This window comes from Dasypus novemcinctus, chromosome 4, assembly GCF_030445035.2.
Source record: "Dasypus novemcinctus isolate mDasNov1 chromosome 4, mDasNov1.1.hap2, whole genome shotgun sequence".
Classification (NCBI taxonomy): domain Eukaryota; kingdom Metazoa; phylum Chordata; class Mammalia; order Cingulata; family Dasypodidae; genus Dasypus; species Dasypus novemcinctus.
This window is the reverse complement of record NC_080676.1, coordinates 66,157,992-66,170,825: the sequence shown is the minus strand read 5'-3', so window position 1 is coordinate 66,170,825 and position 12,834 is coordinate 66,157,992. Positions and strand designations below refer to the sequence as shown.

At 32.9% G+C, this 12,834-nt stretch overlaps 1 pseudogene; it reads left to right on the top strand.

Annotated features, from left to right (window-relative positions):
- Positions 1–3,296: 3,296 nt before the first annotated feature.
- Positions 3,297–3,399, top strand: LOC111764738 (U2 spliceosomal RNA; annotated as a pseudogene).
- The last annotated feature ends 9,435 nt before the right edge of the window (positions 3,400–12,834 follow it).

Sequence of the window (12,834 nt, the reverse complement as noted above, 5' to 3'; positions counted from 1 at the left end):
CATTTTTAGTGTTCTTTTACACAACCTATAATGTCCCAAACAGATATTACATAATACCTTAAATTTGCTTAAGGAAGGTATGTAGCATTTTTCCTTTGGTAAAATATTTTCATAGTTGTATATACTAATAACTCCACTAAAGATAAAGATATCTTTCTATTCTATTCAAAGTCACTAATATATGGGATATATAGATTTTAGGGGAAAAATATTGCTTGAAATTAGAGGAACAGCATTTTGAGAACAAAAGCAAGAGCAGGGGGAGAGAGAACATTATGAACATTAGGGTAGCATAACTTCCATACCTGCATATGAAATGAATATTATTACTCAAGTCAGTTGGCTTGTCATTTTTATACAAGCTTTACCTAAGTGTGGGATTCTGGCTTATATTTCTATACCAAAACTCTGAAATGTCAGAAAAGTCAAAGAAGAATAAATGCAGAGTCATACTTAGTAAATGGAATGAAACTGCAACTATCAACATTTAACAGTTATAGTCTTAACCTTATACTCTCAAGTGAATGGAAATTACTTCACAATAAAATCCTTGAGATTTCTGAGGAGTGTGAATATTGTGAGAGATAACAAATAGAATAAACCATTCTAGAGATGGTAGAGCTAATGGAACAGAAAGAGAAAGTATTTAAAACACAAATATAAATATTCTAAAAGATATAAGGGTGGATATTGAAAACAGGAAGCAAGAATCACTTGAAGGTATTGGTTGAAAATTATAATTCTGAAATAAAGAACTCAAGGGATTGGATGACTAACACAACGGATACAGTTTAAAAAATAAATTTTAAAAATCAAGGTTTAGAAAGAGACTTTCTTATACTCCTACAGTGTGGATACCAGGAATGAAGAAAAAGAACATAAGGGAGGAAATTATTTTTAAAAATAACAGAATTCCCTACAATTGATAATCCCCACAATTGCTAGGCTTATGATAACAGATTGAAAAGCTCGGTATAGTTTCAAGCCTTAAAAGAAAGACAATTGCAACATATAGAGACATCATTCTGAAAGGTAATAATATAAGAAATAATAGCTAACAGATTGTAAAAGGATAAGAAAATAATCAAGAAGCAAATAGATTTACGTCACCCTTTTTTGCTATAAAGATCTTTTGGACTCTACTTTTAAAAAGTAATAATATGAACACAAATTAAGTTCTCTTCTCAACCTATATTACTCTTAGGATAATGGATAAATCTTTGTTTTCTCAAACTTCCCAAACATGCTTTTTTTCGCAACTTAGGAAATGAGATCACAATATTTTCTAATTTAAATGGATCTGTACTAAACTGCATTTGTTTGCTTTCTAAAGAATGCTCTTTAAAAATTGCACAGGAAATCACAGGAGGAAATCAGAAAAAAAATACATTTATAATGGAACTAAAATAATCATATATTTAGGAATAAACTTAACCAATGATGTGGAAGATCTGTGTTCAGAAAACTATAAAACATAGCTAAAAGAAACTGAAGAAGACTTAAATAAATGGACAGACAGTCCCTGTTCATGGGTTGGAAGACAGTATAATCAAGATGTCAATTCTACACAAACTGACTCACAGATTCAATAAAATCCTAATAAAAATCCCAACAGACTTTTTTGCAGAAATGGAAAAACCAGTTATGAAATTTATATGGAAGAGTATGGGGCCCTGAATAGTCAAAAGAATCTTTAAAAAGAATGAGGTTGGAAGACTCTCACTTCCTGACTTTAAAGCATATTACTTAGCTACAGTGGTAAAAACAGCTTGGTACTGGCATAAACACAGAAACATTAACCAATGGAACCAAACTGAGAACTCAGAAATAGACCCTCAGTTCTATAGTTAAGGATTTTTAACAAGGCATTCAAGCCCTCCCAGCTTGGCCAGAACAGTCTATTCAACAAATGGTGCTGGGAGAATTTGATATCCATATCCAAAGGAAAGAAAGGGGACACCTATCTCACACCTTATACAAAAATTAACTCAAAATGGATGAAGGGCCTAAATATAAAAGCGACAATCCTAAAACTCCTGGAAGAAAATGTAAACAGACATCTTCAAGATCTTGTGGTAGGCGGTAGTTTCTTAAACCTTACACCCAAAACATAAGCAACAATAGAAAAAAATAGATAAATGGGACCGCCTCAAAATTCAACACTTCACCTCAAAGGACTTTGTCAAAAGAGTGAAAAGGCAGCTGACTCTATGGAAGAAAATATTTGGCAACCACATATCTGATAAGGGTTGGTATCCATGATATACAAAGAGATCATAAAATTCAACAATAAAAAGACAAACAACTTGATTAAAAAATGGGCAAAAGACTTGAAAAGACAATTGCCCAAAGAAGAAATACTAATGGCGAAGAAACACATGAAAAAATATTCAGCATCACTAGTGATTAGAGATATGCAAATCAAAACTACAATGAGATATGATTTCACGCTGATAGACTGCCACTATTAAAATGTGGGTAAACTATAAATGTTGGAAAGGATGTGGAGAGATAGGAATGCTTATGCACTATTGGTGGGAATGTAGAATGGTACAGCCACTGTGGAGGACTGTTTGAGAGTTCCTCAAAAGTTGAATGTAGACTTGTCATGTGACCCAGCAATACCATCACTAGGTATATACCCAGAAGAACTGAGGGCAGAGGCATGAATTGGCATCTGCACACCGATGTTCAAAGTGGCATTATGCATGAATGCCAAAAGGCAGAAACAACCCGGGTGTCCACCAACTAATGAATGGCTAAACAAATTATAATGTATATCCATGATGAAATATTATGCAGCTATAAGAAGAAATGAAGTCATGAAGCATATGACAACATGCATAAACCTGGAGGACATTATATTAAGTGAAGCAAGCCAGACACAAAAGGACAAATACTATATGATTGTGCTATTATGAACTAAATATATTGTATAAATTCACAGAGTAATAATTACAATATAGGTCACCAGAAAATAGAAGGAGGATAGAGAATGGAAAGCTGACAGTTATTCTTTGCAGAATTGGTAAAAATGATGTTTGTAAAACTTTGGAAATGAATAGAAATGGTCAAAGCATATCAATGGTGTTTGTAACTAGCAGAGTTATTAGATGGGTATGACAGTGGTTGAAAGTGAAAAGTCTAAGGTCATGTGTATTACTAGAATGAAAGCTAAAAACTGTAACATAGAACTGTGTAAACTAGTTAAACCTCATGTAAAACACGAATATGGATGATATTGCATTATAAGACTGTTTCTACAAAATATAAATACAAATATATTAGAGAGAAGGATCATTTCTCGACCTTTTGGCTAAGATCGAGTGTATTATCTGTTCTTATCAGTTTAATATTAGAGAAGGAAAAAGAATAAGCTATGTACAGGAGGTAAGTATAGAGAGATTGAAAGGTGAGTTCATTTTTTTTGTTTATTATTATGATGATGATGAAAGTGCTGTAAGAATGACTGAAGTGATGAATGCACAAATTTGTGATTACACTGAATAACATTTTTTGTACACTTTGGATGGATTTATGCCTTATTAATATGTATCAATAAAATTGATTTGTTAATAAAATGCAGAGAACCATTATCACTCTCCTTTTACAGTATCACCAAAGAAAGAAAGAAGTTGGGAATAATGGCTTTCAGAATTCTCTTCTCATAATTACACTTCTCTTCCATTGATTTCTAAGAGCATGTCCCTAAATCTTCATAAATTTAAAGATAGACCATAGAAAATTCTAGACTTGGTTCGCATTTAAAGCAACTTAAATTGGCCTCGGGCTAGAAAGTCATATTGACACAAATTGCTATAATTGCTGCAACATTTATTCTTTCAGACTTACCTTAAAGTAAAGTGAAATCACATTTCTCCATCAGAAAGTGGATTGTCATTAAGAGACACCTGAGTTCTCTTATTTAAACCCGGTATGTTCGAAAAGTCTTCAGGAAGCCCCCTCTAGTGTCTGAAAAATGCAACAGCTCATTGGCAAGGGATTTGTGAAAGACAATGAGGGAAGGATGTGAGTATTTTGGCTCAGGCTCAAAGGACCATGAAGATCAACAACCTCAATACCCACTTTCTGTGCAGATGGGATAACTAAAGATCCAGAGAAAAATTGCCTGTCTAAAGTCACACTGCAAGTCACTGGTAGACCAATAATGAAACTCAGGTCTCCTTAGTCCCATTCACAGCACATTCCCTATGGACTTGGATTTATGATAAGCAGGGCCAGAAAAGAATAAATGCAGGGAAATTGGAGAGTGTGGGGCTTTTTCTTTTAATGGAATGTGCATAGTGATGAGGGATAAGTCATTGGTATATAAAGGAAAGCCAAAAAGTTAGCAAAAAGAGGTAGGAATCCTTAGTTCTATATTTTAAGAACAGGAACCCAGAGATAGGGGGATTACGATGATGGTTTCAGATTAACCATACTTGAGAGTTTATTGATGGATGATTGGAAATGTTCTTAAATTGAGCATGTGCAAAAATATTAATTTTATTTGTGACTTAGAAGATTAGGTGACTAATGAAGTTCAGCTAAAGACTTCCCAGTTATTCAAATTTGTCACTTAAAGAATGTTCTGTTATTCTTGTCAGTGCCTCAATAGAGATTACCATCAACAATGCAGAACATTAAAAAGTCCTAAAAGATAATAAACCTCGATTTCCTGCTTTGCCTTAGTTTATGATAATGAAATGGCATGCATTTATTAATTAAAAGTCTTTCTGTATTATCCTTTTAAATGGGACATGCAAATTTCGGTCTCCCATGCTTCCTAAAGAATTCATAAAGATCATGACCTTTCTGGAAGAAAGAAAAAAATCCCTCCAAAGACAGCCTTTCAGGCATCCTGGTTATTTTGTCCTTAAGTGCATGACTTTTATCAGCATACTGTTATTAAGAATTATTTTATGAAAGAGTCAACTATATCTTTTAGTGAGTATTGAATGTGAGAGTATTCTATAGGGAAAGAAATGTGAATCAATGTTCTCACATGCTGGTGGGGAAAACAAAATTACAAAAAAGACGGAAATATGCTGTTCCTAGTATCTTTCAATTTTCATCCTTTTCCATGTCTTAATTATGGAATATGATGCTGGTGTAATAGAAAGGATGGGTTTACAAAATGCCGCTGGGTGCTATTGATACCTGGTACATGCTTTTTCCCTCACAATAGCAGTTTAGGAGGTGAGTGAACAAGGAAGATATGGTTTCTTTGTGGCCCTGACAGGCAGATAAAGCTATTTTAAGCAATTAGCTCCCATGTGGAGCAAACAGCATGAGCACTAAATTAAGAAAGTGTAGGGCATACTTGAGGAAATTGCAAGTTAGTGGATGAAAATCCCTGAGTTTTCATGGTACATTTCATGGGTGGAATATCAAAACTCTCCAATACTAATTTGTTTATTCCTTAATTGAGCAGTTCTGTACCAGGCAAAAATGGTAGGGATTTAGAGATAAATAAAATGTACTATCTGCCATTGAATCTGTAGTCATTCTACTCATTTGTTGAGTGGCTGTAAAGTCCCTTTTAAGAACTAAAAAGGCTACAAAGAAAACCCACTCTCGTCCTAATCTTCAAGTCTCATCACAAATGAAGGTAAAATATATTGAGAGCAAAACTTGTGCCATCCACTGTTCTTAGTGCTTTACAAGCATCATCTATTTCATTTTAACAATAAACTTTATAACAGGGGGCAGTGCTATTGGCCCACCAGCATGAACAGCCCAAAACATCAGATCCTTTCTGGGAAAGTTTCTCCTTTATTATCCTTTCCAGCAAGTGGTTGTATTTAAAATAGTAAAAATGATATTATATGAGTTCTTGTTTTTTAGTGTGAAAAAATAGTGAAACTTATTGAACTATACTTAGGGAAATAAATCTAATGGAAATATCACTAAACCTAAAATATTAGTCAAGCTCTAAAATGTCAACACATTCCAATCAGTGAACAACTCTACCCTGCTGCAAGAAAGTTGATGCCTAACAGTTCAGTACATGGATGTTTCCATTGCAGTTCTACTTCTGAATACATAAACATATGTGTGTGTGTACAGATAAGCCTGGGAAAATTATACTTCCTTGAGGATTTCATTTTCCTCCTCTGGAAAGCACAGTGATTTAACCTGTGAATCTCTTAAGCATGTTGTAGTATAGGTGCTAGTTTTCACCCTTGGCACAACTTCCCTATCTTCCTCCCATCCACTGTTCTAACCAGAAACATTCAGTCACTCTGGAGAGTGTCCCAACTCATGGAAAATTATTCTAGAAATGAGTATCCCAAAAGCATGGCTAAAATAAGTCCTGTACTGTATTCAAGAACAGGACATCTTAACCAAGTGTAATAGGTTTGAGATTCTTTCATAACTCCACTCTGTCTCATTATCTGGAAATAATCCTCTAGACTTTCAGTCTTCACTCATTTATTCTCACTATGCTATCCCTCTTCTGTCCATGTCTAATCCCCAGTTCTTCTCTTGGTGGTGAAGCCTTTCTTCTGTCTCCAAAGGTACTTGTTTTTTTTTTAATACTTTTGCTCTTGTATTCACTATATTCCATGATTGGAAGACGCAATGCTATTAAGATTTTCATTCTCCCCCAAGTGATATTCAATATAACCCCAATCAAAACCCCTGTAGGTTTTGGTGGAAGTTGACAGGCTCTTAAAAAAATATATATGAAGATGTAAATGGTGAAGAATAGCCCAGATAATCTTTTAAGAAGAATAAAGCAATAAGATTGCAAGACAATATAAAATTATAGTGATTGGGGGAAAAATTATAGTGATTGGGATATTTTGGTACTAAAGCAAAAATAAAATACAGATGAAAGAACCAGAATAGAAAATACCAAATAGACTCTCATGTATCATCACCTGATTTATGAAAATGGTGATATTGCAATTCAGTGGAAGGAAAAAAACAATCATTTCAATACACAAACTGTTCAGTTGGATATCTTTGTGGAAAAAGATTAACCTTGACTTCTACCTCACACAAGGTAAAACAATAAAAGCTTTAGAAGGGACAATATGAGACTGTCTTTGTGTCTTAGGAGTAGGCAATGATTTTTAAAATAAGATGTGAAAGAACTAATAATAAAGCAAATATTGATAAATTAAACTATTTAAAATTCAAAATTTTAGAATCTTGAAAGTAATCAGTGAAAGTACAAAGAACACACAGTGGGTGAAGATATTTATATTTATTGCAAAATAAATACTTAATAAACTTTTGATGGGATAAATGTATGATAGATAAATTTTGGATTCTCATTATATATTTAAACTTATTACTTGGAAATTATATATTAAGTGTCAGAAGCTGCACACTAGGACCTTTACATTGTTATTTCACTGACTACTTCAAAATATGCAATAATGTAGTCACTTTGCAAATAAAGAAATTGAAGCTTAAGAGAATTTAGTAATTTGCTCACTATCTCACTTCCAAACATGAAGAGCTGTGTTTTAAACCACAGTATGACTTCAAAGTCCAAATTCTCTCTCTACTCTAGTATTAGGTAACAACTCAATAACTGGATGCATGCCTATATTTTGCAATCCAATCAAGAAGTATAGTACATCTTAAACTGTGAATAGAAGAATATTTGAATATAATTTCTATATCACAGAACCCCTTAGAGGGTTCTTAAATTTGAATAATCTACTACGTAAACTACCTTTAGGCAGCGCTGAAAAGAAAGGAAAAAAAGAAAGGAAAATTTGGTGAAAAGGACAAAAAGAGAAGCCAGAAAAAGACTGATGTGAGGAGATGTGGAGACATATGGGGGACATTATATAGCCCTGAATCAGAAAAATACTGTGTAATGGAAAGACTGTGCTGGCCTAGAAAGCAGAACTGTGTCCAAGCTCAGACTCTGCCTTGTCTATAGTGTGTGCTCAGTAATTCTGTGATCCCTCAGCTACTCCAATATTCCTGTCTATAAAATGAGAGAATTGATCCAGTATCTCAAATGTTCCCTTCATCTCTGGTGTTAAATGAATCTCTGTTTCTACCAGAAAGCTAGACATAATAAGCAATATGGGCACAAGGACATACCCAGCTTTTGCCAAGTGAATACCAAATTTGTCTACGCCAATGCTTTTATTTTCCATTTATTTTCCAACATTATTGATAAATCACATTCAAATCAAATCTTTAAAGGACTGAAACTGAATTTATTTAAATTGTAATATATTTTTTGCCTTGTGAGCTTTGGATTTCAGTTCTACAGATGTTTTATATTAAATGGTAATGAGTTCAATATTTCTAGGCCATTGACACTGATTTCAGTGGCTATCTTGGAAATTCTAATGTTTAGTCATTTCACATGTACATCTTGACATACATTTCTTTGTTGTAAATAAATACCCTGTGTAACTTGTCCACTATTTAAGGGGGAAAAAACAGGTTGTGAATCACACAGAATCCCATAGAGGGCAGTATGGTTTTATTTGTCTCAGTATTAAATGCTATTTTGTTGTACAGAATATGATGACTCTTTAAAAGAACAAAAGGTTAGGAGGGAGCAGATTTCTTATTATAAAGCAATATATGCTTATTTTAAAATCCTTGGTAACTAAGTAAAATAGTTTTAAAATTACTCATAATTCTCAAATTCAGAGATAACCATTTGGTATTTATGTATATTCCATAATTACTATCAGATTGATTATATACTTTGTATTCATATTTTCTTAACATCATGTCTAAGACTTTTCTAGTGTGAGTGAATTATTTATACATTGGTTTAAATGGATGGACAAAGTTCCTCTACAGGATACATAATAATTAATTTAAAATATTCAGTTGTCAATTGAACTTTAATGCTTGCACTATTAATTAATGTCGTATTAAACAAGTTTACTCTTTTCCTTTTTTATTAGAGAATTTGTGGGTTTGCAAAACAAATCATGCATAAAATAAAGAATTCCTATATAACACCCTATTATAAGCACCTTGCATTGGTGTAGAAACTTTGCTACAATTTATGAATGCATATTTTTATAATTGTATTATTAAATATGGTACATGGTTAAACTTAGGGCTCACCGTTTGTGTAGTGCAGTTCCATGAAGTCTTTTAAAACTTTATTCTATTACCATATATACAGCCTACCACTTCCCCTTTTAACCATTTTCAGACGTATATTTCATTGTTGCTAATTACACTTACAATTTTGTGCTACCATTACCACCATCCATTTACCAAAACATAGCCATCATTTCAAATAGGAAATCTGTATATTTCAAGCCTTGGTTTTCCTTTCCCAATCCACACGCCATCTGCTGGTAACCTGTATTCGAGATTTTGACTCTATGAGTTTGTTTATTCTAATTATTTCATATCCGTGCTATCGTATAAGATTTGTCCTTTTGTGTCTAGCTTATTTCACCAAACACTGTGTCATCAAGTTTAATCCATATTATGGCATGTTTCAGAACTTCATTCTGAATAATATTCCATTGTATGCATTTACCACATTTTGTTTATCCAGTAATTAATTGTAGAACACTTGGGTTGCTTCCATCTTTTCGCGATTGTAAATAATGCCACTATAAACATCAGTGTACAAATATCTGGTTGAGTCCCTGCTTTCAATTCTTTTGGGCATATACCTAGGTATGGGATTGTTGGGTCACATGGCCATTCCATATTTAATTTTATAAGGAACCACCAGTCTTCTTCTGCAGCTGCACCATTTTATATTGCCACCAGCAGTGAATGAGTGTTTCTTTTCCTCCACATCCTCTCCAACACTTGAAATTTTCCATTTTTTAATGAAAGTCATTTTAATGTGTGTGAATGGCATGTTGTTGTTTTGATTGCATTTCTCTAATGGTTAATGATATTGAACATCTTTTCAAGTTTTTTTCTGATAATTTGTATATCTTCTTTGGAGAGATGTCTATTCAAGGCTTTTGCCCATTTTTAAATTGGCTTTTTTACCTTTTTGTTGTAAAGTTGAGGAATTTCTTTATATGTTCTAGATATTAAACCTTTATTAGATATTTGGTTTCAAAATATTTTCTCCTATACATATTTGTGTTTATATATATGTCTTAATTTATGAATATTTTCTCACCCTTTTTCTTAATGAGTAAGTGGGTATTAACATGTAATTATTATTTATATCTATCACCAAACTGCTTTACAGAAATGTCGTACCCATTTATTTTTGTGTGACTATAACTTTAAGAATATTAAAATATTCCTTAATGTTATTTTGATTAGGAAAATAATATTGCATTTTAATTTGTGATATTAAAAGTATTGGTAAGAATTATACTGAGAACTAAATTTCTAATGTATCTAAAAAATATATAGGAAAAAGTTTTTCGCAAAAAAAGTATACAGGCACTTCAAAGTTCTGGAAAGGTGCGGAGGAAAGTAAGAAGCAGGGAAGGTAAGCTATGTTTGAAATCTCATCTCATTCTCATTTTATAGAGGAAATAAAATGCTTTCCTGAGTGAAATAGCAAAGGTTATGAGAGGCAGTATGTAATTCAGAGTTACACAATTTGGCCAAAATCAGACTACCTAGTTTTAAAAAGTCTGCTTCCTCCTCTTAATGCCTATGTAAAATTGGGCAAATGTCTTAATTTCTCAGTCGTAAAAAGATTTAACTATTACGTTTACCTTACAGGGTTGTTGTGAGGACTGAATTGGATGATATAGATAAAACAGTTAGAAAAGATACCTACTATGCAGGTAGGTAAAAGACTATCTTTTAGTCGAATACTGGTAGAGAGAAATGTGTCTGACTATGAACATCCAGAAAAGAAAGGCAACCATGAAATAATGGAGAAATATGCTACAATTTCCAAATTAACAAGGTGATAAAATGTTATGAATAACAACTTGACCAAACACAAATAAGGAAATAAAAGGGGAGAAAAAGGAGCCAGCAAAGTTAAAAGTATATACCAAATAAATGAAAGCATTAAAAGGAAAGATATAAATTGTTTTATCAATTATTACATAAACAAAGACTGGACTATAATCTCCCACAAAAGAAATACAATCTTAAATTGGATTTTTTGAAAATTCAGCTCAATGCTATTAACAAGAATCATAATGAAAGAAGTGATTAAAGTCTTGAAGTAGGCGGCGGACTTTGCCCAGTGGTCTACCACATGGGAGGTCCGCGGTTCAAACCCCGGCCTCCTTGACCCTATGGAGCTGGCCCATGTGCAGTGCTGATGCGCACAAGGAGTGCCCTGCCACGCAGGGGGGCCCCCCACGTAGGGGAGCCCCAAATGCGGCCCATAAGGAGAGCCACCCAGCGCGAAATAAAGTGCAGCCTGCCCAGGAATGGCGCCACACACACGGAGAGCTGACACAACAGGATGATGCAACGAAAAGAAACACAGATTCCCGTGTCACTCACAACAACAGAAGCAGACAAAGAAGATGCAGCAAATAGACACAGAGAACAGACAACCAGGGTGGGGGGGGAGGGGAGAGAAATAAAACAAAATAAATAAATCTTAAAATATATATATATTTTTTTTAATCTCAAAGTAAATGTAAAAGAGAAGAGAGAAAGGAAGAAGAGGGGAAGAAAGGGAAAAGGAGGGAAGGTAATGGAAGAAAAAAAGAATACATTACTATTAGAAGGAAGGCTTCAGGTTGAAAGCACGAAACAGGATATAAAAAGGGTCGATATGTAATGATAGAAGACATTATTTGGTCTTTATAATTCTTTTGGAATTTGAGTAATTCTAATTCCATGAAAGCAAAATTTGTGAATTTTAACTCATTTAATCCTCACCATAATAACCCCGTGAAATGTGGATGATTATAATCCTTATTTGGTTTTGACAAAAATATATAAATATGTAAGATAAATCAAAAGCCTTTTTTGAAGAAATTCCATAAAAATGATAATTTTATAATCAGTAAACCTGATTAAGGACAATAGAAAGGGAGTAAAATATACAAGATTAGAGATAAGACTTAACTACAGAAGGTTTTTTAAAAAATGATAAAATATTATGATATGTAGTTGTATGATAACATATTTGAAATCCTAGAGAAAATGAGTGATTTTTAGCAAAATATATAATTATTTCAATGGAATGAATATTGAGTGGGAAACTTTAAATGATCAATAATTATAGAAATAATTGTAGAAAAAATGAAGGATGACATAATTTTACAGATGCTTTCTATCAAATCTTTAATCAGCAAATACATCTAAAGTTATTTAAACATTATAGGAACAGAAAATGGAGCTATCCCAAACACATTTCATGAAGGTAGCACAACTTAAGTACAAACAAAAACAAATCTATGAATCCAATTCCATTTATAAATCTAGAGGTAAATACCATCAAAATACTAAAAGAAAAGTACAATATGACCAAATTAATGTATTCAAGTAATGGATGAGTGATTCAGTATAAGTAAACCTATAGACAGAGATATTGAAAAGGCATTTCATAAAATTGAGTAACCCGTTCTAATAACAACACCAAATATATCAGAATGAAAGGAAGTGGCTGTGTGCAAATAAAACAACAAATATTGTTATAAATAGCAAAGAATTAAAGGAATTTTATTTAAAGTCACAGATTAGATAGGTATGCCGGATTTTCACATTAATATTCAATATTGGCTGAAGTATACTGAAAGCAATAGGATAAGAAAACAAACTAGTATTAATATTGGAAAAAGAGAGAGTTTCACTTCTTTCTGCTGTTGATATGATTATGTACCTAGAAAACCCAAGAGAGTCTAGAAAAATTGTGTTAGAATTAATATGAGTTTATAAGGATCCTGTATATGATAAACATATAAAATGAATAGTTTTTCCTCA